A 24,896-nucleotide genomic window follows, 5' to 3' on the forward strand; every position below is an offset into this window, starting at 1 on the left:
GGTATCACCTGGGTGGTTATGAGAAATGCAGGATCTCAGCTCCCAAGCATAACCCAACCTACTGAATCACAACCTGTGCTCTTAATAGCATCTCCAAGTGATTTATGTACACATGGAAGTTTGAGAAGCACTTCCCTGAACATTCAAAAAAGAATCTGACTTACACCCATTAGACTAAAAATTAGATGTTGTCAGACTTTCAAATGTGAACAAAGACATGAGAACTGGTAACACATACAACACCACTAGTGCAAGTGTAAACTGTACAACCATGTTGGAAAACAATTTGGTTTTATCTACTAAAACTGAAGACACATATGCCCCACATTCCAGCAATTCCACAGCTAAGTACATACCCTGAAGCAACTCTTGCTTTGTACACCAGGAGACACATAAAAGAATATCCTTAGCAATATTTTCACACTAGCAAAAAAACTGGAATTAACTCAAGAAAAAAGATAAATGGCGGGAGAGTCACACAATGGAATGTATGAAGAAGGGGATGATAAGCAAGCACAAATTTCAAGAGAATGGTTACAGTTGGGGAAGTAGTATAAAAGCACACAGGGAACTTCAAAAGTAGTGGTTATATTTTTTAAGCTTGGTAGTAGATACATGTTTATTATTGTTCTTTAACATTTTCATTACATCACATGAGTGCTTCAGTCACATGAGTGATATTGTGACAGATTTTCTTACTCCCATTTATTGCTCCCCTCCTATAAGAGGATTGTTTTCTCCACCTGTTGCCATGTTACCTGCAGGGACTATGGGAGGATTATACTGCCTCACGTCCACTGACATCAGGTTTGGGCATCTGACTCATGATGGCAGCAACATCTACAAACAGAAATAGTTCAGCTATGGCTTCTTTTCCGTCTGACATGGGAATGACATGTCCTAGGTAAGTGCTGCTTCTTCAGACTGGGTCCTGGGACAAAGATAACACACAGAGCTGCAGCAACCTACAAGCAACATGCAACACGAGAGAGAAAGAAAGCTTTGCTGATGAAAGCCACTGAGAGTTTGGAATTGTTTGCCACCACAGCATGATCTAACAAAAGCTAACCAAAAAAGTAAATATTTTAAAGAAGAATCTGACCCACAGATTCCCATCTAGTTTAGTTTAAGAGAATCTCTCTGATATATGAGCACAGAAGGATTCCGTCTATGGTTAAAGGTTTGAAAACAGTGTTTTCCAAACATTTAGATCTCATTAACCGAATTTCCCCCCAAATTTTACCAATTTAAAAATGATCTTTCCTTTAAAAATAAAAATGCAGAAAGGACAAAGTCTTGGACTAAAAGCCTTTCCATTGAGCACATTTAGATTTATCAAGAACTCACTTCATGCTCCCTGTGAAAGCTTTGTCATGGGCCAGCATTAATCTATAGAGTTGTGTCCACTGACTTAAAGGAAAACAAACTAATACAAAACAATCCCGATGAATTCAACTGTAGTTACAAAAACAAAAAAACATTAATGCTAAAATTGCTTGTTTTTAGAAGAAAAAGAATTGTATGTGTGTTGATTTACTAAATCAGTATCTCGGAGAAAATCTGCCCATCGTGCTGCAAGAGGCATTCTGTTCCACTGCAAAGGTTAAATAATACACTAGAAAAATTCATCAGAGCTGTGAGTTAGCAGGCCTAAGTCACGCCTCATTACTAAGAGAGGCAATAAATGGAAGTTTAACACTTTGTTATCTTCCCATAACAACAACAAAAAGATTATCGCATTTAGTCGAAAATCTCAAAACTTGTTGGGGGGGGGGTATTTTACATTTGTATAAACACACATAAAACCGCAGCACTATCACACACACACACACACACACACACACACACACACACACACACACACAAAATAACCTAGAAGTCAAGCCAGCTTATGGTTACTGTGTATTCTTAGTTTCACCACTCTGCAAGTGTGCATTCTGCTTTGTTTTAAATTTATTTATTTATTTTATTTATTTATCTTTGGCTGCGCTGGGTCTTCGTTGCTGCATGCGGGCTTTCTCTAGTTGCAGCGAGTGGGGGCTACTCTTCATTGCGGTGCGCGGGCTTCTCATTGCGGTGACTTCTCTTGTGGAGCATGGGCTCTAGGCGCGCGGGCTTCAGTAGTTGTGGCACACAGGCTCAGTAGTTGTGGCTCGCGGGCTCTAGAGCACAGGCTCAGTAGTTGTGGCGCACGGGCTTAGTTGCTCCACGGCATGTGGGATCTTCCCAGCCCAGGGCTCGAACCCGTGTCCCCTGCATTGGCAGGTGGATTCTTAACCACTGCGCCACCAGGGAAGTCCCCATTCTGCTTCTTTCATTTCCTCTGAATATATGTCTTCTGTTTCTGTTTGTTATGAAGATGTAGATAGTCACCAAACAGGATGTGTTATGCGGTCAGTTAAATCAGATTTCAGAGAGGTCATGCCAGCCAAAACTAGCTAGACCTTAGCCGATATTGCACAAATTATTTTGTTTTATAAAAAATTTTGGTACATTCTTTTGAGTAATATCCAGTAAGTACTTAATTGTTTAACTGAATAGCAGGTTCACACAGAAGGATTATGTCGATTTAATTTGCTTTTTACAGCACCCAAACCACAGGCTGCCTTTACGGCCGCTCAGTTTTCTTCCACTACGTTCATTTAAAGAATGAAACTTGTGTAAACATAAATCCTCACTGATTTCAATGATTAGCTCTTTCCATTTAAGCAAAAACTATTTTAAAAAGTCTCAGTGGCCTTTTAGATTTCAGTTTCACATCTGAACTCCTCAGCTTCCCCATTCCTCATCCCAAACTCCCTTTTCCTGAAGAATTGACCAACAAACCACTCTTCTCAGCACATATTCCAAACAGCTCTTAACTAATCACCCCTTTGGTTTTCTCATGTTCACTCTGACGCCACTTTCTGCTGTCCTGCCATGACCTCACTGACATGCTTCTCCCTTGAGAATGCATCAGAACCATGAGGTCACCCTAGTCCCATTCATGGGGATCACAGACCTTGACTACTGAATCACAGTGAAGAACTCTCTTCCCCATTTGAGATAGTCCTACAGCTATGACTAAAACCATTTCTCATTTTTAACCCTTTGATTTCACTATTCTCCACGGGGCTGCCTACATTGCTTATTTTTCCTAATTGTTTCATGCTGACGCGTTGCCTTCTACTAGATTTCCTAAATCTGCTAAATTACTACCTCGTACTCTTCTCTAAGCTTCCTCTATTCAATCAAATTTCCTTTATTCAGCTTTCCCACCTCTACACTTTCTACCAAATGTTTCCTAATGTCCTGAAACTTTCACCTCATTCAAAAGGTCACAATAAAAGTTTACCACCTCAAAGAAATCTACCCAAATTAATGCAGGGTTAAGGGTACAGAGAGGAAAAAAACAGTCAAAATTAAATGCCCAAAACAGTTAGCAATCTTCCTCAGGTACAGTTTAAAAAAAATTTTTTTTAAATGAAAGGTGTCCATTTGGTCTCCCACTGCCCGTTCTTACATGGCAAAGATGACATCTTGTGTCTCCGATGATATCTGATATATCACTTGACCCTCAAAAGTTAAAAATCAATATGGCACTGTAAAAGAAATCTCCAGAATTCCAAATGTACTACTGCTGCTTGCCAGAGGTATAATTCGATATCCAGTTAAGAATGTATAACTAGAAAAAAAAAAATGTATGGACCTCTTTTGCTCATTTCCTGTAGTTAACTAAGGAAAAGGAACTATCCCAAGGCAACAATTCTAAAGAACGAAGATGAGTCCAGTCAGTAACTATTCTGCAAACTCCATATGCAGTTAAGTCTCAAACTGGTCCAAACAATAGCTGAGTTATAGCAATACACATACCACAATTTTTATCATTGTTCAGGTCATTTAAAAGTACTTGGAAGAGGGAATTCCCAGGCAGCCCAGTGGTTACGGCTCTGCGCTTCGAAAGCAGGGGGCACGGGTTTGATTCCTGGTCGGGGAACTAAGATCCCACATGCCGTGAGGCGGCCAAAATAAGTACCTGGAAACCGAAATATAAAAACTGCTACCTCACAAATACTGTCCTCCCCGATTAAAAGGCTCACCTCTAAAGTGGAATCAACGTATCTCCCCCCTCCCTTTTTTTGCTTTGGTTGAAATGCATAGAGTTAGCTCCTAGAAAAAAAAATGTTGACTTTCTGGCTTAAACTGGAAACTGTCTAATTAAACTGAATTCAAGCACTCACACAGGTTTCATTTAGGTAACAGGTAGTGATGTCAAGCTTTCTTGATTTGGTAGTCCTGATATTCTCTAACAAACACAGAAGTTTGAGAAATCATGGGCATGATTCAGCTCCTGATATCCCAAAGCTAACGGACTCCATAAAACAATCACTCATTTCTAAGACTGCCCACTGATAGAAAAGAGTAACATCATAAAATTTATCAATCCTAAAGTTTCTATAGGCCTAAAAGACAGCCAAACATTTGTAAAGAATTTGTTTGAGCCCAGAGAAAGAATCAGTGGGTATAATAAATCTTCGGTATAATAAATCCTCAATACATCTCAAATAATGTTCCAAAGGAAACCAGAACCAGACAACTGATTTGTTTTCAGAATCACAACCCTCAACCCCACTTAAAAAAATAATTTTTAAAAAAGAATGCTTTATTTGGAAGAAGGATACGCCGAAGACAAGCCAATGAATCAACTAAAACAAAATCCGCAGTTGAACCATTTCTGCTTATTGAGAAAATGTTGACAGAATAAATATAGTGTGTGTCCAAAGAACTAAGTGTATCGCATAAACAAAGTACAGTTCATTCTACCAAGTGCACTGACTGGCACTTGGTAGAATGAACTTTGATTATATTTATCCCCTATCAAATCAACTGAAAAGTGAAAAAAAAACCCCAATCATTTAACTAGAGATTCTGATTAGATTAATAGCAATACAGTTTTATAATACAGGTAGTAAACAATGACCAGAAATATCACTTAGTACTACTGTTTGAAACAACTTGGTGAATAGTTGGCAGCAAAGGAGCTAAATCAGAGAACTCTGTTTTGAAGCGGAGAAAGAATCTCCCATTTTAAGACATTTCTTACATGTATCTTATTCAAAAAAACTACTTAACCACTCTCTTGCAATTAACTTGCAACTGACATTCCTTAATTTCCTGCAAACTACTGCTGAGAACATCACCACCTTACCAATCACCCTAAAGTCACATGAAACTTTACTTAGAAATTATAGCTACAGAAAGCCTAGCTACTGAAAACTGGTGTTTTTTTTTTTTCGTTAATGAAGATTGAGCCACACTTTTATTTTACTTCAGCAACAAGGAAACTTACAGCTACATCTGAAACTCACATCTATGATCAATTTATTCATCTTAATGTTACACTGCTAGTTTTATTTTCTCTGGTACTGATTTCATAACTTTTTTAAAAACCAATATTTCTTGTAAATGTTATTTTTTATAAAGTGACTCAACACCTTTGTGTAAAAGGTAGTGTACACGAGAATAAAACATAAATAATACATTTCCTTACTGGTTTTCTCTGGCACTTATAAATCTGAAATACCTAAATTTAGAGACTAGGTAACTGGAGTTCAGCATTTCAAATGAAGAGAAATTATTATTCAGAACTCACCAAAAAGTATACTTTCATACTTTTAGCCTTAATACATCCTTATACTCTTAAAGAGAATTCCATTTTAAAAACGCAAACACACTTCTAGGGCCAACTTAAAATATACTCTTTATTCTTCGTACAATTAAAGTGAAAACTGAATATAAAATCTTCCAGAATTGTAAAGTGCAGAATGGATAACCACGTGTCAAAGTAAAAATCTTCTTTCTAAGAAAAGGAAAAGGGAAAAATGATTTGCCACGTGTAAGGTTAACATTTTTCTTCTACATTTGAAGACCGAGAGTGCCCCATAATTTTCATGGTGATCCCATCCCAAATATTTACTCAGAGCCATTCTACCCCTCCAGGGGCCCTTCTCCCTCCCCTATCCCTGAGGTGAAGCAGCACGCTACACCCTGCTGAGCAGGCCACATAGAATTACACTACCTTCTACTAGGTGATGAAACAGGACAGCTCCCAAACCGAGCGAGGTCTTCCTCAGGTGGTGGCCTACCATCACCTTCCCTCACTGGAACACCTTCACAATGGTACCACCCAGGGAGATGACACCGATCTTCCCCGTTCCCAAACTGTACTTTCCCTCAATACTGCTCCCTGGTACACAGAGCTGTGAAGGCAGGTCAAGTGCACAAACTCACAGCAAGAGGCTCTATTAGATTAGGTGAACCACAGGTACACAGTGTTATGTTACTAAACTATTTTGGCATCAAACTGAAATAATGATCTAACTCTTTCAGTACCTTTACTCTCTGCAATCAAGTCTCTCCTCTACCCTTTGGTCAGAGCTGCGTACTTTTTGATTCAAATACCAGTTTAAAAAAAAAAAAAAAAAGGAGCCCAAGGGCTCTAAGTCCAGCTTGAAGTTCAAACTAAAACTACCCTCAAAGACATCCCAAAACAACTTAGTTGCCACATACTGGCCTTTGCTCATAAAAATATCCTGACTACCTTTCTTTCCCAGCTCATTTGGAAATGGTGCTTCTAACATCCACTGGCATAGAGTTCTCTTCTATTGTTTTTCTACTGTTCACAGAAGTGATATGTGTTCAATGCAAAATAAACAAATAAAGGCCAAGGACAAACAAAGTTGTTTATTCTGGAAACCCACCATCTAGAGATAATCACTGATGATGTATTAGTGCATATGATAACTTTATTGTTGATATATTTTTTCTATATGTTTAAAACAAAAATTGGTTCACATTACACACAGTTTGGCATCCTGCTTTTTGCATTTCATAAAATATCAAAAAAGAGTGTCTTATCAGTATCCTACAAAGTTATTTTTAATGGCTACTTAAAATTTCCTCTTTCTAAAACTCCCAGGGGCTCTAAAATTTCTTCTTTCCTACTTCTCCCCCTCCACAGTTTCCCAGTAGGAACACAACTAAAAAGCAACATTCATTCAATTAATACATCCTAAACACTTCCAGAAAACTAACATTCCGCTGTATTCACAGCAATGATTTCATTTATATTTTATATTGTTAGATGATCATGAATAAATAACTGCATCTGTGCCACCAAGTTCCAAGGCAGGGCCAGGCTGCCATCAAGTCTACAGTGTGTCTCCCCCATGAGCCATGACATATAATTCAAAATGATAACTCCAAACAAAATAAGAGTCACAACAAGGTACAACTTTTCCTGGAAAGACTATTTCATTGTTTCTTTAAAAGCCACAAAACATTAACAGATGGCCAACAGGCACATGAAAAGATGCTCAACAACATATTAGAGAAATGCAAATCAAAACCACAATGAGGTATCATTTCACACTGGTCAGAACAGCCATCACCAAAAAGTCTACAAATAATAAAGGCTGGAGAGGGTGTGGAGAAAAGGGAGCCCTCCTACAGTGTTTTTTTGTGGGAATGTAAATTGGTGCAGCCACTATGGAAAACACTATGGAGGTTCCTTTAAAAAACTGAAAACAGAACCACCATATGATCCAGCAATACCACTCCTGAGCATATATCCAGAAAATATGAAAACTCTAGTTCACCTCAGTGTTCACAGCAGCACTATTTACAAGAGCCAAGACATGGAAACAACCTAAATGTCCAGTGACAGATGAATGGATAAAAAAGTGGTATATATATATATACAATGGAATATTACTCAGCCATAGAAACAACTGAAATATTGTCATTTGCAGCAACATGGATGGACCTAGAGATTATCAAACTGAGTGAAGTCAGACAGAGAAAGACAAATATTATATGATATCACTTATATGTGGAATCTTAAAAAATAATACAAATGAATCTATATACAAAATAGAAACAGACTCACAGACATAGAAAACAAACTTATGGTTACCAAAGGGCAAAGGGAGGGAGGGGAAGGGATAAATTAGGAGTATGGGATTAACAGATACAAACCACTATACATAAAATAGATAAGCAACAGGATTTACTGTTTAGCACAGGGAACTATATTCAATATCTTGTAATAACCCATAATGGAAAATAATCTGAAATATATATATATAAAAAACTGAAAAAAATTACAAAATATTAAATTATTTAAATTTTTTTCTCTCTTTTGGTGCCCCCTTGCTAATGCTCAAACACATGTTTACATTGTCTATTAAGCACTGCCCCCAGGGATTGAGAAAAGAATAGGTTTTTTTGTTTGTTTTTTTTTTTAATTAATTAATTTATTTATTTATTTATGGCTGTGTTGGGTCTTCGTTTCTGTGCGAGGGCTTTCTCTAGTTGCGGCAAGTGGGGGCCACTCTTCATCGCGGTGCGCAGGCCTCTCCTTATTGCGGCCTCTCTTGCGGAGCACAGGCTCCAGTCACGCAGGCTCAGTAATTGTGGCTCACGGGCCTAGTTGCTCCGCGGCATGTGGGATCTTCCCAGACCAGGGCTCGAACCCGTGTCCCCTGCATTGGTAGGCAGATTCTCAACCACTGCGCCACCAGGGAAGCCCAAGAATAGGTTTTGTTCTAAGGAATAATATGAGTTTAAACTCAGCTGATAAAATCTATGCACAATCAAAATCCCAGACTTGAGTCCACAGATTTCAGACAAACACATTTTTAAACGGAGAATATTAACTGCTTGTTCAAAGTTGTATTATTCATGTGGAATCACTGGCAAATGCTTTATGCTGTGTTTGAAACTGTACAAAGCTTCCCGAGATATCTGCAATGCTTTCATCAGATGAATAAATCAATAACATGATTTGCATTGAGTGGTTTTACGGGGGAATTTCAAGTGACTTATTCAGCAAATCTCCACACTTCAATTAAAAGAGATGATTTGCTTGCAAAAAATTAAACGTGAAGAAGTGTCAACACACTAATGATATTGACAGTAGTTTAGAGGCTGGGTTCTAAAGTCAAACTGCTTTGGCTTAAATTCTGACTTTCACTAGCTATGGGACGTATGCCTCTACACCTTAGTTTCCTCATGAAAAAATACCTCCTCCATTGGGTTACTGTGAGAATTAAATGACTTAATACATGTAAGGTGCTCAGAACAGTGTATTGAGCCTTCAATAAATATTAGCTAGTTATCATCATCATTATTCATTATTATTACTATACATTTTTGTAAAAGGCTCAAAACCTACTTTCCACCTCTTTCTCCCCTTACTAAGGAACATACTAGACCACAGAAGCACAAAAATGTTATACATTGCTGTATTAAACCCCTACCTTATAATTTTCAGATCAACTGTGTTGTTCCTACTTTCTTTAAAAAATAAACTGAAGTTTAATATTTACATTGTATACACTGCACTCATCCTACTTTTCATTAAACTGCCAGCATGCTATAAAATACTGTATATCTATAATGACCAGTATATACACAGAACAAATGGTACCTATATACACTGAACAACACAGGTCTTCAGGAAACCACAATGTTTTAAAAGGAAAAAAGAAGATGAAAGCTGGAATAGGAAGTAGCTCTAACACTGTTGTTAAATTTAAATATCATATCTAATGTACTTTTTTACTTTTAAAAAGGTATCTAAATAACATTTTTACAATTTACAAATAAAACAGACTACCTTAAACCATTACTGTAAGGTTTATTCTAGACTAGAGAACTAAGTCTGCTCAACCAGAATGAGAAATATTACAAAGATAGAATCCATCATGAGTTTGCCTGGGGTTATTCTGAAACCTATAATCCAGAAATGACAGACAAGAGTTTTCTGACTTTTTTTTTTTTCAAAGAGTACTAGAACATTACCATAAAAATTCTATACTGTTTGTTATGTAAAAGATAGAGGAAAGTGGCAGATAAAATGAAGAAAATAGGCCAGGCTTTGGACTCTGGGCCTACCTATTAATTTTGCTTTCTTGATCATAGATATAACAGTCTGCTTTAAATCCCAGGAGAATACACTGGTTAATAATGAAAAAGATTTATTTCCCCACTAAATGTTCTTTGGACCTATTACTTTCCTATATTGTTTATTCATACCTTACCAGGAATATGAATAGCTTATCAAAAAGCCACTCTCAGAATAAAAAAAAAACACTTCTTCAAAGAACTAGAGTCTAGGGAATTCCCTGGAGGTCCAGTGGTTAGGGCTCCATGCTTCCAATGCAGGGGCCATGGGTTCGATACTTGGTCAGGGAACTAAGATCCTGCAAGCCATGTGGTGTGGCCAAAAAAAAAGAAAGAACTAGAGTCTAATCCATAAGTCCTCCCAAATATCTAAAAACTTAAACCCAAAAGAAAGGAGAACAATCACCCATTCTACAGAACATCAAAACCACTGAAAGCAAAAAGAATAGACTTTGTTTGTATGTACTTGTATAATCTTTTCTGAAAACCTAGGAGGTAGACATGTTCATACACTACAGTTCAGGAAACTGAGTCTCAGAGAGGTTAAGTAATATGCTCAAGTTATAAAGTCAGTAAAATAAAGACACAGGACTCAAATTCACAACTTTCTTACCAGTTAATGATAAAGCAGAAATGACAGGCATTCCCTGTACACCAGTGTGAGTGGCCACGGAGATGAGGATTACAGAACCAAGTCCTTCAGTGCTCCCTCCCAACTCCATGCCCTACACCGGAATCTAGCAAGTTGGATTCAAGTTATTTTTGAACACAGTTGATTGCTCAAGAATGGAAACAGCTCCCTCCCAAGTCTCACCCCCTAATTCACAGGTGAATTATCTTCTGCATTATCTTCTGTTAATAAATAAATGAGCAATTATTTACTGAAGACCCTGAAATGTAACCATACCATAAACTGCCCTTTTTATAAGTGCCATATAAGGTAGTGTAGAAGGAAGAGACCACTTATATCTTTAGTATCTGCCCCTCAAAAGCTCTTGTTTTATAATACATAATTGCACTTATTTACATGAAGGTTGCTCTTTACTAGTCTGTGAGCTTTTGATACAAAATTCTGCACATTCCCCACTCAGTATTAGTCAAAATGTAGGTGGCGTCCACTAAAAATGTTGAAAGAAGGAGTGAACGAAACATTGACGAGTTGAACCTTAAATAACAAGATTTAGAGAGATGGAGAAAAAGGGGAAGTGCGTCCTAACGAGGCGGCTGGCAACCAGGCAAACGACTGCTGGGGAAATGAATAGGCGGGTCTGAGTAGCAGATCCATATCACCAAGCAGCAAAAAAACGGTAAACTGGAAGATCTGGAATTCCTGAGTGCGGGGTTAGGACTTCATCTTCTAAATTAGGCCAATTGTTTTTCAACATTTATTTTTAATGCAGGGGAATGCTTTGTTTAAATTAAACCCTACTCGAAACCCCAATATAGAAAACAGGTAAAAGCAAAGCAGTACCGGTTGAAGCCCCACTCAGTCCCCATCTTACCTAATTGAGAAGCCCCCAAAGCCCCTCCTTGGAGCACAGTTTGAAAACCACTGGGTTAGAAAAAGGTCTGCAAGGACAGATACCAAAGTGCTCAGAGCACTGAGTTCTGGAGAACTGGGTTGGCCTAGGTTGAGGGAGCAGGGTAAGGAAGGACTTGAAATACTATTTTCACTTTTTAAATCCTGCATTTTTTTATATTATTTGAACTTTTGTTTATATTGAGCACTTTTTACTTTTTAATTTAAAAATAAGATACCATTGATCTAAAAAAGCATTTTTAATGGTTAAATTTCTTCAAGAGAATTGCCACATTTTAATGAATCATTTCCTTATAGCAGGATATTTTCTTGACTAAATTATATTGCAGTGAAAATGAACATTTTGTGCATAAGACTTTCTCATATTTAGAATGATTTTCTTAGGATAAATTTATACAAGTTAACGGTTTCCATTTAAGTTCTATAATACACTGCTTAAAATAGGACTCTCTAGAACATAAAAATATAAAATTCAATTCGTATTTTTTAAAAGTCATCCTATAGGGACTTCCCTGGTGGTGCAGTCGTTAAGAATCCGCCTGCCAATGCAGGGGACACGGGTTCGAGCCCTGGTCCGGGAAGATCCCACATGCCGCGGAGCTACTAAGTCTGGCCGCCACAACTACTGAGCCTGTGCTCTAGAGCCCGTGAGCCACAACTACTGAAGCCCGCGTGCCTAGAGCCCGTGCTCCGCAACAAGAGAAGCCACTGCAATGAGAAGCCCGAACACCGCAACGAAGAGTAGCCCCGCTCACCGCAACTAAAGTCCGTGTGCAGCAACCAAGAACCAACGCAGCCATAAATAAATAAATAAATTTAAAAAGCCATCCTATAGTAGCAAGATTTGATCCTAGCATGCATGTTTAAGATATATAAAATCTAATTTACAAAACTAATTAGCAAAGTTTCCATATCTCAAAAAATGTATTAAAGAGAAATCTGAAACAGAACTTGAAGTCTCTCTACCTTTCATGAATTTTTCATAACTTCTCTTGCCACTTATCAAAACCATACACTGAAACAATTTTCCTTCACAGTTGGGTTTCACGATCCAATTCTGTGAAGTCACAGTACTGTGACAGTAGAATCATTCTCTGGCCAACAAACTGACATCATTAAATTCTTATTTGTAAGTTCTGTTGGGTATATGGTTGTTCTATTTTTACTTCCAAGATCAAAATCTATTTTCTGTTGCCTCTCCATTAAGCTCATACGATTGATACATTTTTTTTTTTTCTTGGACAACAAAGTAGGATTTATTGGTGGGAGTGAGTAAGGAGGGGACAGCGCCAAGGCTCTCGCGAGTGCAGGGCCCGCCATCTGTCCAGGGGGCCACGACGAGGGATGTATTCGACCCCACAGCCATCCGGGATAAGCCGCTTTTCTGCCACCATGTTTTCAAATTTGTCCGCATTAAACTTAGTAAATCCCCACTTCTTGCAGATGTGGATCTTCTGGCGGCCAGGGAACTGGAGCTTGGCCCTGCGGGGGGCCTCAATCACATGCTCCCTGTTCTGCAGCTTGGTGCGGATGGACATCATGACGTGGCCAACGTGGACCCTGACCACTGTGCCCTGGGGCTTTCCAAAGGCACCGCGCATACCTGTCTGGAGCCTAGGTTGGGGACAGCATGCCAGTCATTAATGTCCACTGGAAAGGGCTGTCTCCAAGGTCCCTTAGGGCAACCTATACAGGTAACAGGCTGCATGCACTACCGAGGAGGCTGCTGTTTGCAGCCAGTGCGCACCGGGCCCCCATGGGGAAAAGAGCACAGTCGGCTGGATTGGCTGCAGTTGATTGATACATTTTAATCAATGTATTCTCTTTGTCCCCAGCCATCTTTATAAAACTGCCTTTTGGTGAGCGCTCAGAGAATGCCTATCTGTTCAAACAAAATATAAATGGCTGCCCGATTGCCTCCTCCTGTGAACAGCCTGCAATGTTCTGTACTTCTTGAAAGCAGAAACCCCAGAGTCAGAAAGTCTGTTTTCTTTTTCTTATCTCTACTACTGTTTTAGTATAACAAGAGTACTTTTTGTTAAATAAGTGAATGGAGTTCTATCACTAATGAATCCAACTGGGAAAAAGGAATTCCTAATAAAACCTTTTTCGGGCTTCCCTGGTGGCACAGTGGTTAGGAATCCACCTGCCAATGCAGGGGACACGGGTTCGAGCCCTGGTCCGGGAAGATCCCACATGCCGCGGAGCAACTAAACCCGTGCGCCACAACTACTGAGCCTGCGCTCTAGAGCCGACGAGCCACAACTACTGAGCCCACGTGCCACAACTACTGAAGCCTGCGCGCCTAGAGCCTGTGCTCCACAACAAGAGAAGCCACCACAATGAGAAGCCTGCACCCCGCAACGAAGAGTAGCCCCCGCTCACCGCAACTAGAGAAAGCCCGCGCACAGCAACGAAGACCCAACACAGCCAAAAAAATAAATAAAATTTAAAAATAAATAAATAAATAAATAAAAATTAAAACCACAAAAAAAGGGCTTCCCTGGTGGCGCAGTGGTTGAGAATCTGCCTGCCAATGCAGGGGACACGGGTTCAATCCCTGGTCTGGGAAGATCCCACATGCCGCGGAGCAACTAGGCCCGTGAGCCACAACTACTGAGCCTATGCGTCTGGAGCCTGTGCTCCGCAACAAGAGAGGCCGCGACAGTGAGAGGCCCGCGCACTGCGATGAAGAGTGGCCCCCACTCGCCGCAACTAGAGAAAGCCCTCGCACAGAAACGAAGACCCAACACAGCCAAAAATAAATAAATAATAAATTTATTAAAAAAAACAACAACAAAAAAAACCTTTTTCTTTTTCCAAAACCAAGGATTGCTAGACACATCAAGGTCATTTCTACTACTATGTAACAGTTCTAATAGGGTATTTAGACTCTATCAGCAAAGATTTGCCTAGTTCCTGCTGGGCATGGGGCACCATGCTAAATGCCAGACGTTCAATGTGAACAAGACAGAAGCAAGGCCTGCTCTCATAGATCTTTCCCTCTTGGTGCAAAGGCACTTTGGCAAACCATGAATCTTTATGAAATGAGAAGTTCCAGTACCAAAAGTAGAAATATTCTTTAGAAGAAACAGACTGGAACCAGACTTTGGAATACCCGTAACACTGGGCCGAGGAATGCGAAGTTTATATTTGAGTAGAGGAAAACGAGGTATTCAAAGGGACCCTTAGAAAATATTAATCTAATCAGGCTCTGATTAAACCTTTTCGATGGCTTCTCATTTCCTCTAAGATAAATCCAAAATCTTTAAAAAGGGTAACTAAATCTTGCATCACCATTCCCACCTACCCAAGATCTTTGGCTGTGGTCATACTGTATTTTCTCTGTTTCCTTTATTGTAGGGATTTTCAAACTTTATACATCACGATCTAGTAAAGTACCTATGTGTGACACGCTTATTTTCTATTTTATTTCTTTTTAAAAACATGCAGTTCACAACCACTAAATTAATTTTACAATCTCCTGGTAGGTGCCTAGGTGCCTGCAGCTTGAAAAATACCACTTTGGTATATACCACACTCTCTCTCTCACTTCTTGGCCTTTCCACACATTCTTTTTGCCGGAAACATTCTTGCTCATTCTCCTTCTTGCCTTTTTCTGGCTACTTCCTATGCTACTTTGTGACCTGAGCTCTTAAACATCACTTCCCTGACCCTCTTAGTTTCCCCTCCTCTGTGTTCCTGAAGTACTCTATGCTTTCTAACATTCATTAAGCTTTACCGTAATTGTATGTGTGCTAATTGTCTTTCTAGGCTATAAACTCCATGAGCATCAGGACCCATTCTTGGTCTCTGCTGAATCCTGAGAGCCTAGCCCAGTGCCTGTTACATATTAGGCACTCAGTCAATGAGGAGTAAAGCAAGTAAGGAAATGGACTTGAATAATCTATATATTTAACTGCACAATGAAATGAGCACCCACTTAAAACCTGTTAAGAGGTTTAGCCAGTTCCAAGGAAAATATATTCTCAGTTCCAATTATATAAATGGTGATTAAGTTCCTAAGCTAGCCTACAAAAGGCTATTACCCACAAGCACTTAACTGATGAGAGGATGGCTGCTTATTTGCCTCTCTGCAAGGACAAGAGAACTTTCACTCACTCCTCTAAGTAGGAGAAAACAGGATTGAAGGGACACCTTGCTTTCTCCCTACTCTATCAGTTCCTCCTAGAGCAATGTGACTTATCTAATGGCTGAGATAAGAACAAAGGTCAATATTCCAAACAGGCCCCAGCCCTGAGCTCTCACTGGCTCTTGGATTTATCTGTCTTCAAGAAGAGAAGGTTCTCCTTTCCCTTCCAACTCCTATGAGGAAGTCTCCCCGAGACAGGACTTTCCCTGCCTGCAGGGGACGCCTGCAGTTTTTTAGGTGCTACAGAATCATGTGGGTAGATAAATTAAGAAGGAACAGAGGAAGTGTGGGTCTAAGCTAAATTCTCCAATCCAGCTTTACCAGAAATGAAAATTAAATTATATTTTAATAGTACTATAATCCTCATCTGGCTTCTTGAATCTGATCTCAATTTGCAGAATCTGGAGAGAGAAGAGATGTAATCAGCACACTGAAAAGCTCCAACAGGAATAACAGTCATCCCAGTCTGAGTTCTGGGTCCGAGAAGAGTAGCACAGAGGAACAAGGTGGAGTAAAAGGGAAGGGAATGAAATGAAGGAGAAGAAGGTTTCTTTCACTTTTCCTCTTTTGAATTTTTCTTGGGCAAAAATGTCTAAAGAAGTTGAACCTATCTTTGTATCCTACAACCTTCCCCTCCAAATTGTTTCTCATTCTTGCTTCTCTTTTCTCATCTTCCAGACCTTTTATGCTGCCCATAGATCTCCATTTTCAACACCCACACTTTTAGAAATAGAGCAAGTTTTCCCCAAACCTCCAAAATGTTCCATGATCCCATACCACTAACGTCTCCTATCCCTCCTCATGTCAAAACTCCCATTTCCTCAGTGCAGCTGATCTGGAGGAAAGCAATCTGATTAAATTCGTTCACATTAAGATAAAATAACTGGCTGACAGTCTAGCCAGCCTACTAGAGATACATATATTTTTTATTTTATACACACACACACAGAGACATTTTTAAGCTATAGAAATCTAACTACAGTAATTTCAGAGAAAAGATGAGGGGTGCCTGAAAATCTCCCATAAAGGAGGCAGGTCCGCTCTGATCAGCATTTCCCTGGGATCACATCCCCAAAGTTGTTCCCACATTTTCCCCAACTTTCAGTCCTTAAGTGACACTAAAAACCCCAGGGGCCAGAGAAAGCCAACTTGGGAAAGCATTTGTAGCTACAGGATATTTAGTCATCCATTGGGTAAGTCAGTTACAATCAATATTAGGTTGGATAGGTTATAATTTCAGTATGTTTGACAATCATTCTATTAGGTAAAACAAAAACATATACTCAGGTTATATATTGCAATTATTACCTCATTCTACTAATGAGATCAATGAGGCATAAAGGGGTTAAATAACATTTCCATTGTTTAAAGTTCAGTAGTTGAAGAGCAGGACTGGACGACTCTTCACCCACTTTGAATCAATTGTTTATCCATTAATTCCACTTGAAAATCTCTAATTTTATTTTCCATAACGTTTCTGAAATTTGGTAGTGTACTTTAGAACAGTCATATTAGAGTAAAAGAAAAATGAGCTTGAATGCCTGGGAGGCAAACATCATGTCTTTTTCAGTGGTTTTTGTATGAAAGACCTGAGGCTGATGCTGAATTTGTGTGCACTCAGAAATTAAGCACGACATAGGCAAAGTAGCATTCATTCAGCTGCAAGTGGCTCTTAACTTCAGCGCCATAAAAGATACTTATTTGCCACCCAAATATGAATATAGCTGTAATAAAGACTACACAAACTCAGGATAATCAGATCTTCTACTTTGCCTGAGAAGTATATGAAATTTTAATTGAGTAATTGGTGTTTGCTATTTTTTATTAGTTTGCTTAGCTAGCCACCAAAATAAATTATTTGTAATTAAAGTGATAACTGGGATTTTCCAAACCAAGCATAGAATATATGAAAATGCTAACTGTGTGTGTTTTCTCTTGACTTTGGTCATGAACACAATTTTTGTGGCTTTTCTCAAAATACCAGAAAGGGTAAAGGGGCAGTAAGGTGCCCAAGAAATGACAGTTAGCATATTCTGACAGACTTAAATGGCACTTATTCACTTCCCCCAAGTAGAAGCACTATGTTGCTTGGTATCAGGTTGGTTGGGTTTTTCGGTCAGTGCTTGTCCCCCAAACCTAGAATTTTTTAAATATAATTCAACAATAAAAAGACAACCCAGTTAAAATATGGGTAAAAGATCTGAATAGACATTTCTCCAAAGCAGATACACAAGTGGCCAATAAGCACATGAAAAGATGCTCAACATAATTAGTCATAAAGAAATGCAAAGCAACACTACTTCATACCCACCAGAATGTCTGTAATAAAAACTAGCAAATAGTCAATAACAAGTGTTGGTGAGAATGTGAAGAAACTGGAACCCTCAAACACTGTTTGATGAGAATGTAAAATGGTGCAGCTACTTTGGAAAAGTCTCACAGTTCCTGAAGAAGTTAAATATAGAGACCCAAAAGAATGGAAATCATATGCCCACATAAAAACTTGTACACAAATGTTCATAGCAGCATTATTCACAATGGCCAAAAAGTAGAAACATCCTTAATGTCCATCAACTGAAAATGGATAAACAAAACGTGATATTGTGGTACACCAATACAATGGAATACTATCCAGCCATAAAAAATAAGTACTGATACATGCTACACATGGATAAACCTTGAAAACATTATGCTGTGTGAAGGAAGCCAGACACTAAAAGCCACATAATGTATGATTCCACTTGTATGAAACTTACAGAATAGGCAAATCCATAGAGACGGAAAGGAGATTAGTGGTTGCCAGGGGGTGGGACAAGGTGGGAATGAGGAGTGACTTTTAATGGATATAGGGTTTCATTCTGGGGTGATGAAAATGTTCTGCATGGTGGTGATAGTTGCAAAACTCGGTGAAAATACTAAAGGCCGCGCTTTAAAAGGATGAACTTTATGGTATGTGAACTATATCTCAATTTTTTTAAAAAATTGTTCCATTTACAGAAAGAAATTACATATACATGTAATATACCTACAAATGTATTACATACATATACGTAATCTCTTTCTATGAATCAACGTTTGGTTTTTTTTTAGTTGAGATATATTTCACATATATAAAGAAACGAATGAAAGAACACGGTGACACGGAGCAATTGTGAGCCTTGAAGCCTTGGATCTGGGGTGTGCCCCAGCCTCACTCGCAGGGTCTCCATCCGTGCTCACCTTCCACCCATCACTCAGTCACCACCCGCTGTCCGGTCCACTGTCAGAGCCGGGTACGACCCACCGCGGCTGCCCAGCTCCGTTGCGGGCGCCCAGGGCCGGCCAGCCCTCCCGCCCGAGGTGGGGCTGCCGCGGCGGGCCGGGCTCGGGCGCTGCCTGCGGGCCCGGAGGGGACACGGCAGCTCGGGCGGGCCCCGCCGCTCGGCCGCTCCCCCTGCCCCGGCCTCCCTACGCTCCGGCCGCCGGGTCTCAAGCCTCCCTCCAGTACCTGGGATGCGCCCGAACCCCACGCCGCGGCCAAAGCCGAGACTTTCCCTCCATTATCACCTGCCCCGGAAAGCGGTGCGAGGAGAGGGGACCCCGCCTCCTCAGACGCGACCGAGGCACCGTGGCAGGGGACGGAAGGGGCATTCACCTAGTCCCCCCGCGGCGGCGGCCGTAGCTCCTTCCTCTCGCGCGCCTCCTCGCGCCGTCGCAGCCCCGCGCTGACAGCCCCGGAGCCGGCGCCCTCCTCCGCCCGCGGGCTTCCAGCCGCCCGCCCCGCCCCCGCGCGGCCGCCCGGCGCAGGCGCAGCTGCGCCGCCGCCCCGGGGGAAGCGAGAGTCTGGTGATGTGGCCGCTGGGGTGGCGACCTGGAGCGCCAGCGCCGCCTTCTCCCGGACCTTTGGCCGCAACCTGACGAACGCGGGCCGAGAACCCGATAGAGCAGAGCGAAAGGGGAATATTTCAAGGGAGCTACTCAGCAGAGAAGGGCTGTGGCCTTCCTTGTTCGTCAGCCAACTCCATCCCCACCGACCCACGCACATCCACAACGCTGGCTGCTCCTTGGTCCGAACCCCCAAATCTATGACTCATGATTTCTGTTCTCAGACCAGGGACCTCCTGCTTGCTGTCTTCGTATTTCCTTCTCGAAGACTGGGGTTAAAACTGTGTAAGCCTTTCTTAAGAGCAGTGCAGAATGGGCCATGCTTGATCCGAGGTAGGAGAGAAGGGGAGCGACCCCCAAGAGAATAAGATTTAGGGCAGCTCCCAGCAGTGGGAGAGAGGTGTACAGGCAAAGTGCATGGGCCCTGTGGAGGTGTCTGGAATGCCACACTTTTCAAGCTTGCCCGTGTTTGTAGTCTATGTAAAAGTGAGCCACAGTTTGCAACGTAAAGCCGAGAATTCATGTATTTTACTTAACAACTATCTTTTGAGCATCTTTTGCAGGTAATGGGCAACGCAGCGAGGTATTCCAGTGACCCAAACAAAGGTTTCCGTCCTCAGGCTCTTCTTCTAAAAGAGAGATTGTCATTTAAAAAATTACACAGCAGGGCTTCCCTGGTGGCGCAGTGGTTGAGAATCCGCCTGCCAATGCAGGGGACACAGGTTCGAGCCCTGGTCTGGGAAGATCCCACATGCCACAGAGCAACTGGGCCCGTGAGCCACAATTACTGAGCCTGCGCGTCTGGAGCCTGTGCTCCGCAACAAGAGAGGCCGCGACGGTGAGAGGCCCGCGCACCGCGATGAAGAGTGGTCCCCACTTGCCGCAACTAGAGAAAGCCCTCGCACAGAAACGAAGACCCAACACAGCCATAAATAAATAAATAAATAAATAAAAGAACGTGAATTTCTTTAAGAAAAAAAAGCAAAACTGGGCTATTCATTTCAGTAACAGTCAAGTGGTCTTAGTTTGCATTCAATTTCCAATCAGTTTCTCAATCTATTTCATCTGAAGTCTTCACATTACCCACTATAAAAAATACCTATTTATAAAAAAAAAAAAAAATTACACAGCAAATGACACTTCCTCAAATCAAAGCTTCCACCAACTCTAAGTCACTCCAATGATTTAGTAGCAGATTTTCAGGTGCTAAAGGATATCAGAGAGTACATTTATCCTGTTTTTTTCTTCTGCTTTGCCATCAGAGTGTTGACCTTCACCTTCAGGGTGCTTCTGTATCAGTCTTGGCCAGCTGGGGTAATGCTTTTTATAATGGCCCATGCAAGTGTTCTTCACTCCTGAACATCATTAGGAAAGAAGGTATAATTGCAAGGAATATGGAAAAACAGTGTTTTGACTGCCTTTTCAAGTGGTTTCTGTTCTTAATGCTTTGAATTGCATATCACTCAGAGGTAATTAGCTGCTGTTGAAAGTCTGCCAGAAGTAAAATTCCAAAAAGATGTGTTCCTCCTCTGGGTCCTGCAGTCTTTCAAGATTTCTGCGCAAAGCATACATAGGAGAGGCCACCCTCTACCAGCTTTGAAAATTCTACCAACATTTCTTCTCAGAGAGCTGATGGCTTCCATTGCCCTGAATTTCATTAGTCGTCATGTATGTAGCAACGTTCTGCTTATACAGCGCCCTTCATTCTGTATGCCACAACATAGAGTATATTTTTTTAGTTATTTTAAGCTTCAAGTTGGGATCCAAATTTAAGTTTCAACCCTGAAAATAGCTCAGGGTGGAAGCTGGCGAAGACCTACCCTCTTCTGAAAAGTTAAGTCCCGATGTGTGCAGGCAACATCACATTACTAGTTCATCTTCTACCTGACAGCTGGCAACCCTAAATGTGAAGCAAGTGACTTAGAATTGAGGATATGTAGTAATCACTGTTGTGATGATTGCTAGAGAAAAGGCTGGGAGTTATGAAAGTGTGTAACAAAGGAACCTGTCTGTTCTAGCGGATAAGAAAGACCTCTTTGAGGAAACGACATTTAATCTGAGCCTTGAAGAATAAAGAGGAGGAGGCCCAGCAACAAAGGGAAGGGGGTAGGGTGGGGAGTGTGCCCTTGAAGCTACAGAAACTGCGGATTTGAAGGCCCTTTGGTAGGAAAGGGTTTCACCTGTGGAGGCCTTGGGACAGGGCCACTGTGGCTGGAGTGAGGTGGCTCGTTCTGCAGGAGAGGCTGGCAGGAGCCTTGAGGGCCACGCTGAAGACTTTGGATTTATTCCTAAAGACAAAAGGAAGCCACTGAAGAGTTGGAGAGGGTCCATTTGGACGTGATCAGATTTGTATTTATGAAAGACATTTCTGGTCGTAGTGTGGAGCAGGAATAGGAAGGGAGCAACGGAGGAGGCGTGAAGACCAGTTTGCGGGCAATGGGGATTAGGAGGCAGTGGATCAAATAGATCAGGGTTAGAACTGCAAAAGCTTGATCTTTGACTGTGTGTGGAAGGTGAAGGAGAGAAAAGTGTCCAAAAATGACTCCCAGGTTTCTGGCTTGAGCTTATCCTACTCCCTGAGAGGGAGAACCTGGAGGAGGAAAACTAAAGGGGACCATTTTGAGTTGCTTTGGATATGCTGGGTTTGCAGTCTCTATGAGCTATCCAAGTGAAGATGCTGAGTATATATTTGGAAAATAAATCTGGAACTCAAAGTAGAGATCTGGACTGAAGATAAACTCAAAGCTAAATTTTAAGAGAACAGGGAATATGACTTGTTTGTAAGAATTTAACCTCTAAGGTTTAGAGAAGATGAACAGAAGGAAAGGGAATCTAAATTTACTACTTGTGAGATGCTTCACAGAGGTTATTTTATTTAATCCTCACCCCCTATGAGGGTGGTGTTATAATGCCGTTTTTCAGATGAGGAAACTAAGAGTTAAATCCTTGCTCAAAATTACTTAAATTCCCAATTAAATAAGAATCTCTGCGGGTAGTTTTGATGATCACTGAGTTTCAAGAACCACCCTGTGGACTGTTTAAAAGCGGTCCCACAAACCATATGAAACACTCATAAAGAAAAGAGGATTAGAGGAAAGCATGATTCAGAGGGCATGCAGCCCATGCAGCCCATGTTTGCAGACATATGTCCCATTTCTTCCCCCTCCCCCACATCCTACAATATCAACACTCCTCCCAGGACTCTCTAGGACATTCATTTGTTCATTCAATCAACAAGTAGTTATGGTAGACCTACTATGTGCCAAATAATAATAATAGTAGTCATTCATTCATTTACAAATATTTACTGAGCACTTACCTAATGCCATGCTCTCTCTGTTCTGTGCTCTGGGAATAAAGCAGTGACCAAAATGAACAAATGCCTGCCTTACAGAGTTCACATTCAAGTGGAGAAAGACAACAAACAAACAGACATATGCTTGTATATGTATATTGATAGATAGACAAATGTATATCCCATATGGTGGTAACTACTATGAAGACAAAGAAAACATGGTAAGGAGTTGGAGAGTTTGGGGGCAGGTTGTGGGGGTGTGTAGACAGAAAGGGAGACTTTCTTTCTATAGGGTGATCCAGGGAGGTCTTGCAGGTCTGAACAGAAAGGAGTGAGGGGAGAGCTCTGCTATCTGGGAAGTACAGTAAGCACAAAGTCCCGAGACAGAAGTGTGTTTGTTGTGTTCAAGAGACAGCAGAGTCCTGTGTGGCTAGAGTGATGTGATCAAGGGGAGAGTGGTCACAGGTGCAGGCAGAGCAGTGGCTGGAGGCAGGTCACGAGGCTTGTAGGCCATGGTGAGGTCTTTGGCTTTCACTCTGGGTGAGACAGGAGCCACTGAAGGGCTCTGAGCAGAGAAGCGGTTTAGGGTTCAACAGGATCCCTGGTGGAGGACTGAATGAGACTGTGAGAAGAAAGTCAGGAGACAGGAATAAGGTCACCTGGTGAGGTCTCGCTGTTCTAATCGCCTTGGGGTGAACTCATCCAGTCTTCGTGACAACTCTCTACCTTAAGTACTGCCGTTATTCCTACTTTATGGGTGAGTAACTGAGCCATTACTGTGTGCCTCAGATTCCACAGCTGTAAAATGGGGATAATAAGACTCCTGAGTTTACCACTGCATTGTGTGTCAGGGAAGACAGACAACTCGATAAACAATTACAACAATATCTGGAGCTGTGAGGGAGAGTCTGAGCGGCTGCCGTTGTACAAAGCAGCAGCACCTTCCAAAGTTTGGGGGGAGGGAAGACAGGCAGGGACTTACAAGAAGAAGTGATAGTGAGCTGAAATCTAAAGGATCACTAGTTAAACTAAAAGCCATTTTAGGAGGTAGGATAGGAAAGTAAGGAGAGTATCCCAGGCAGACGGAACTACTTATGCAAAAAAGAGGGGGGACAGGGATTTTAAGGAATTGAAGAATTTCAGTGTGACGTTTGTATCTCTTTTAGAACACCTTGTTGATTGGTCCCTATTGGGAGTTTTCCTCCACGAACTCATGGTAATGTTTCAAGGGTTCCCTATTCCTGGTGTCTTTAGAACGTATCTCTGAGAAAGCAGAGGTCGGCTGTCCTGGAATACTCATCAGGGCCCTGTCGTTCCTCAGCCATGCCCATGGGTTCCTGCCTCCCAGCTTCAGGGCTCGGTGTTCTCATTAACTAGGACACTCCATTCTCCCATAAGCCTTCCCGGGTCCGCACCCACCAGCTGAACTCAGGGTCTTCCCTCTTTGTTTCCATGACGGCCAGTGAAGGGCATGATCATGGCACTTAATTAAAATACCATGTTGGAAATGTTTACTTATCTGTCCATCATTCTACTTGGTTGTCAGCAGGGCCTTTAAATCTCAGACTAGCGGGGCTTTCCTGGTGGCGCAGTGGTTGAGAATCTGCCTGCCAATGCAGGGGACACGGGTTCGAGCCCTGGTCTGGGAAGACCCCACATGCCGCGGAGCAACTGGGCCCGTGAGCCACAACTGCTGAGCCTGCGCGTCTGGAGCCTGTGCCCCGCAACGGGAGGGGCCACGATAGTGAGAGGCCCGGGCACCGCGATGAAGAGTGGCCCCCACTTGCCGCAACTAGAGAAAGCCCTCGCACGAAACGAAGACCCAACACAGCTAAAAATAAATAAATAAATAAATAAATAAATAAATAAATAAGCTATTAATTAAAAAAAAAAAAAAAATCTCAGACTAGCACACTGTTGTTAGCCTTGAACACATACTCAATAATTTTCACCCTGAAATGAATAAATAAATACATTTTAATTGACCTTCCTTTACTTTTAGTGGTGCTGCTACCAGCATTTTGATTTTCTGTTCCAGTTCCACTCCCAGCAGAATTATTAATAGATTTTATTTTTTTTAATTTTTAAAATAAATTTAT

General features: G+C 41.3%; 1 protein-coding gene across 7 annotated transcripts in view; it reads right to left on the bottom strand.

Moving 5' to 3' along the window:
* The window catches only part of SLC41A2 (solute carrier family 41 member 2), a 133,440-nt gene extending 114,016 nt beyond the window's left edge, over positions 1 to 19,424 (bottom strand). The window contains exons 1-3 of one of the 7 annotated variants that reach the window (XM_082349904.1): positions 6,059 to 12,160; positions 5,633 to 5,839; positions 759 to 965 (exon numbers count right to left, since the gene is read on the bottom strand). The gene's annotated coding sequence lies outside the window, so the exon portion shown is untranslated. Of the gene's footprint in view, positions 1 to 758; positions 1,816 to 5,632; positions 5,840 to 6,058; positions 12,161 to 19,125; positions 19,148 to 19,184 lie in introns of those variants that run through there. The other 6 variants (XM_082349905.1, XM_082349906.1, XM_082349908.1 and 3 more) reach the window with 6 other exon arrangements.
* Positions 19,425 to 24,896: the final 5,472 nt, after the last annotated feature.

This window comes from Balaenoptera borealis (genome assembly GCF_965194805.1).
Source record: "Balaenoptera borealis genome assembly, chromosome: 13".
Lineage (NCBI taxonomy): Eukaryota > Metazoa > Chordata > Mammalia > Artiodactyla > Balaenopteridae > Balaenoptera > Balaenoptera borealis.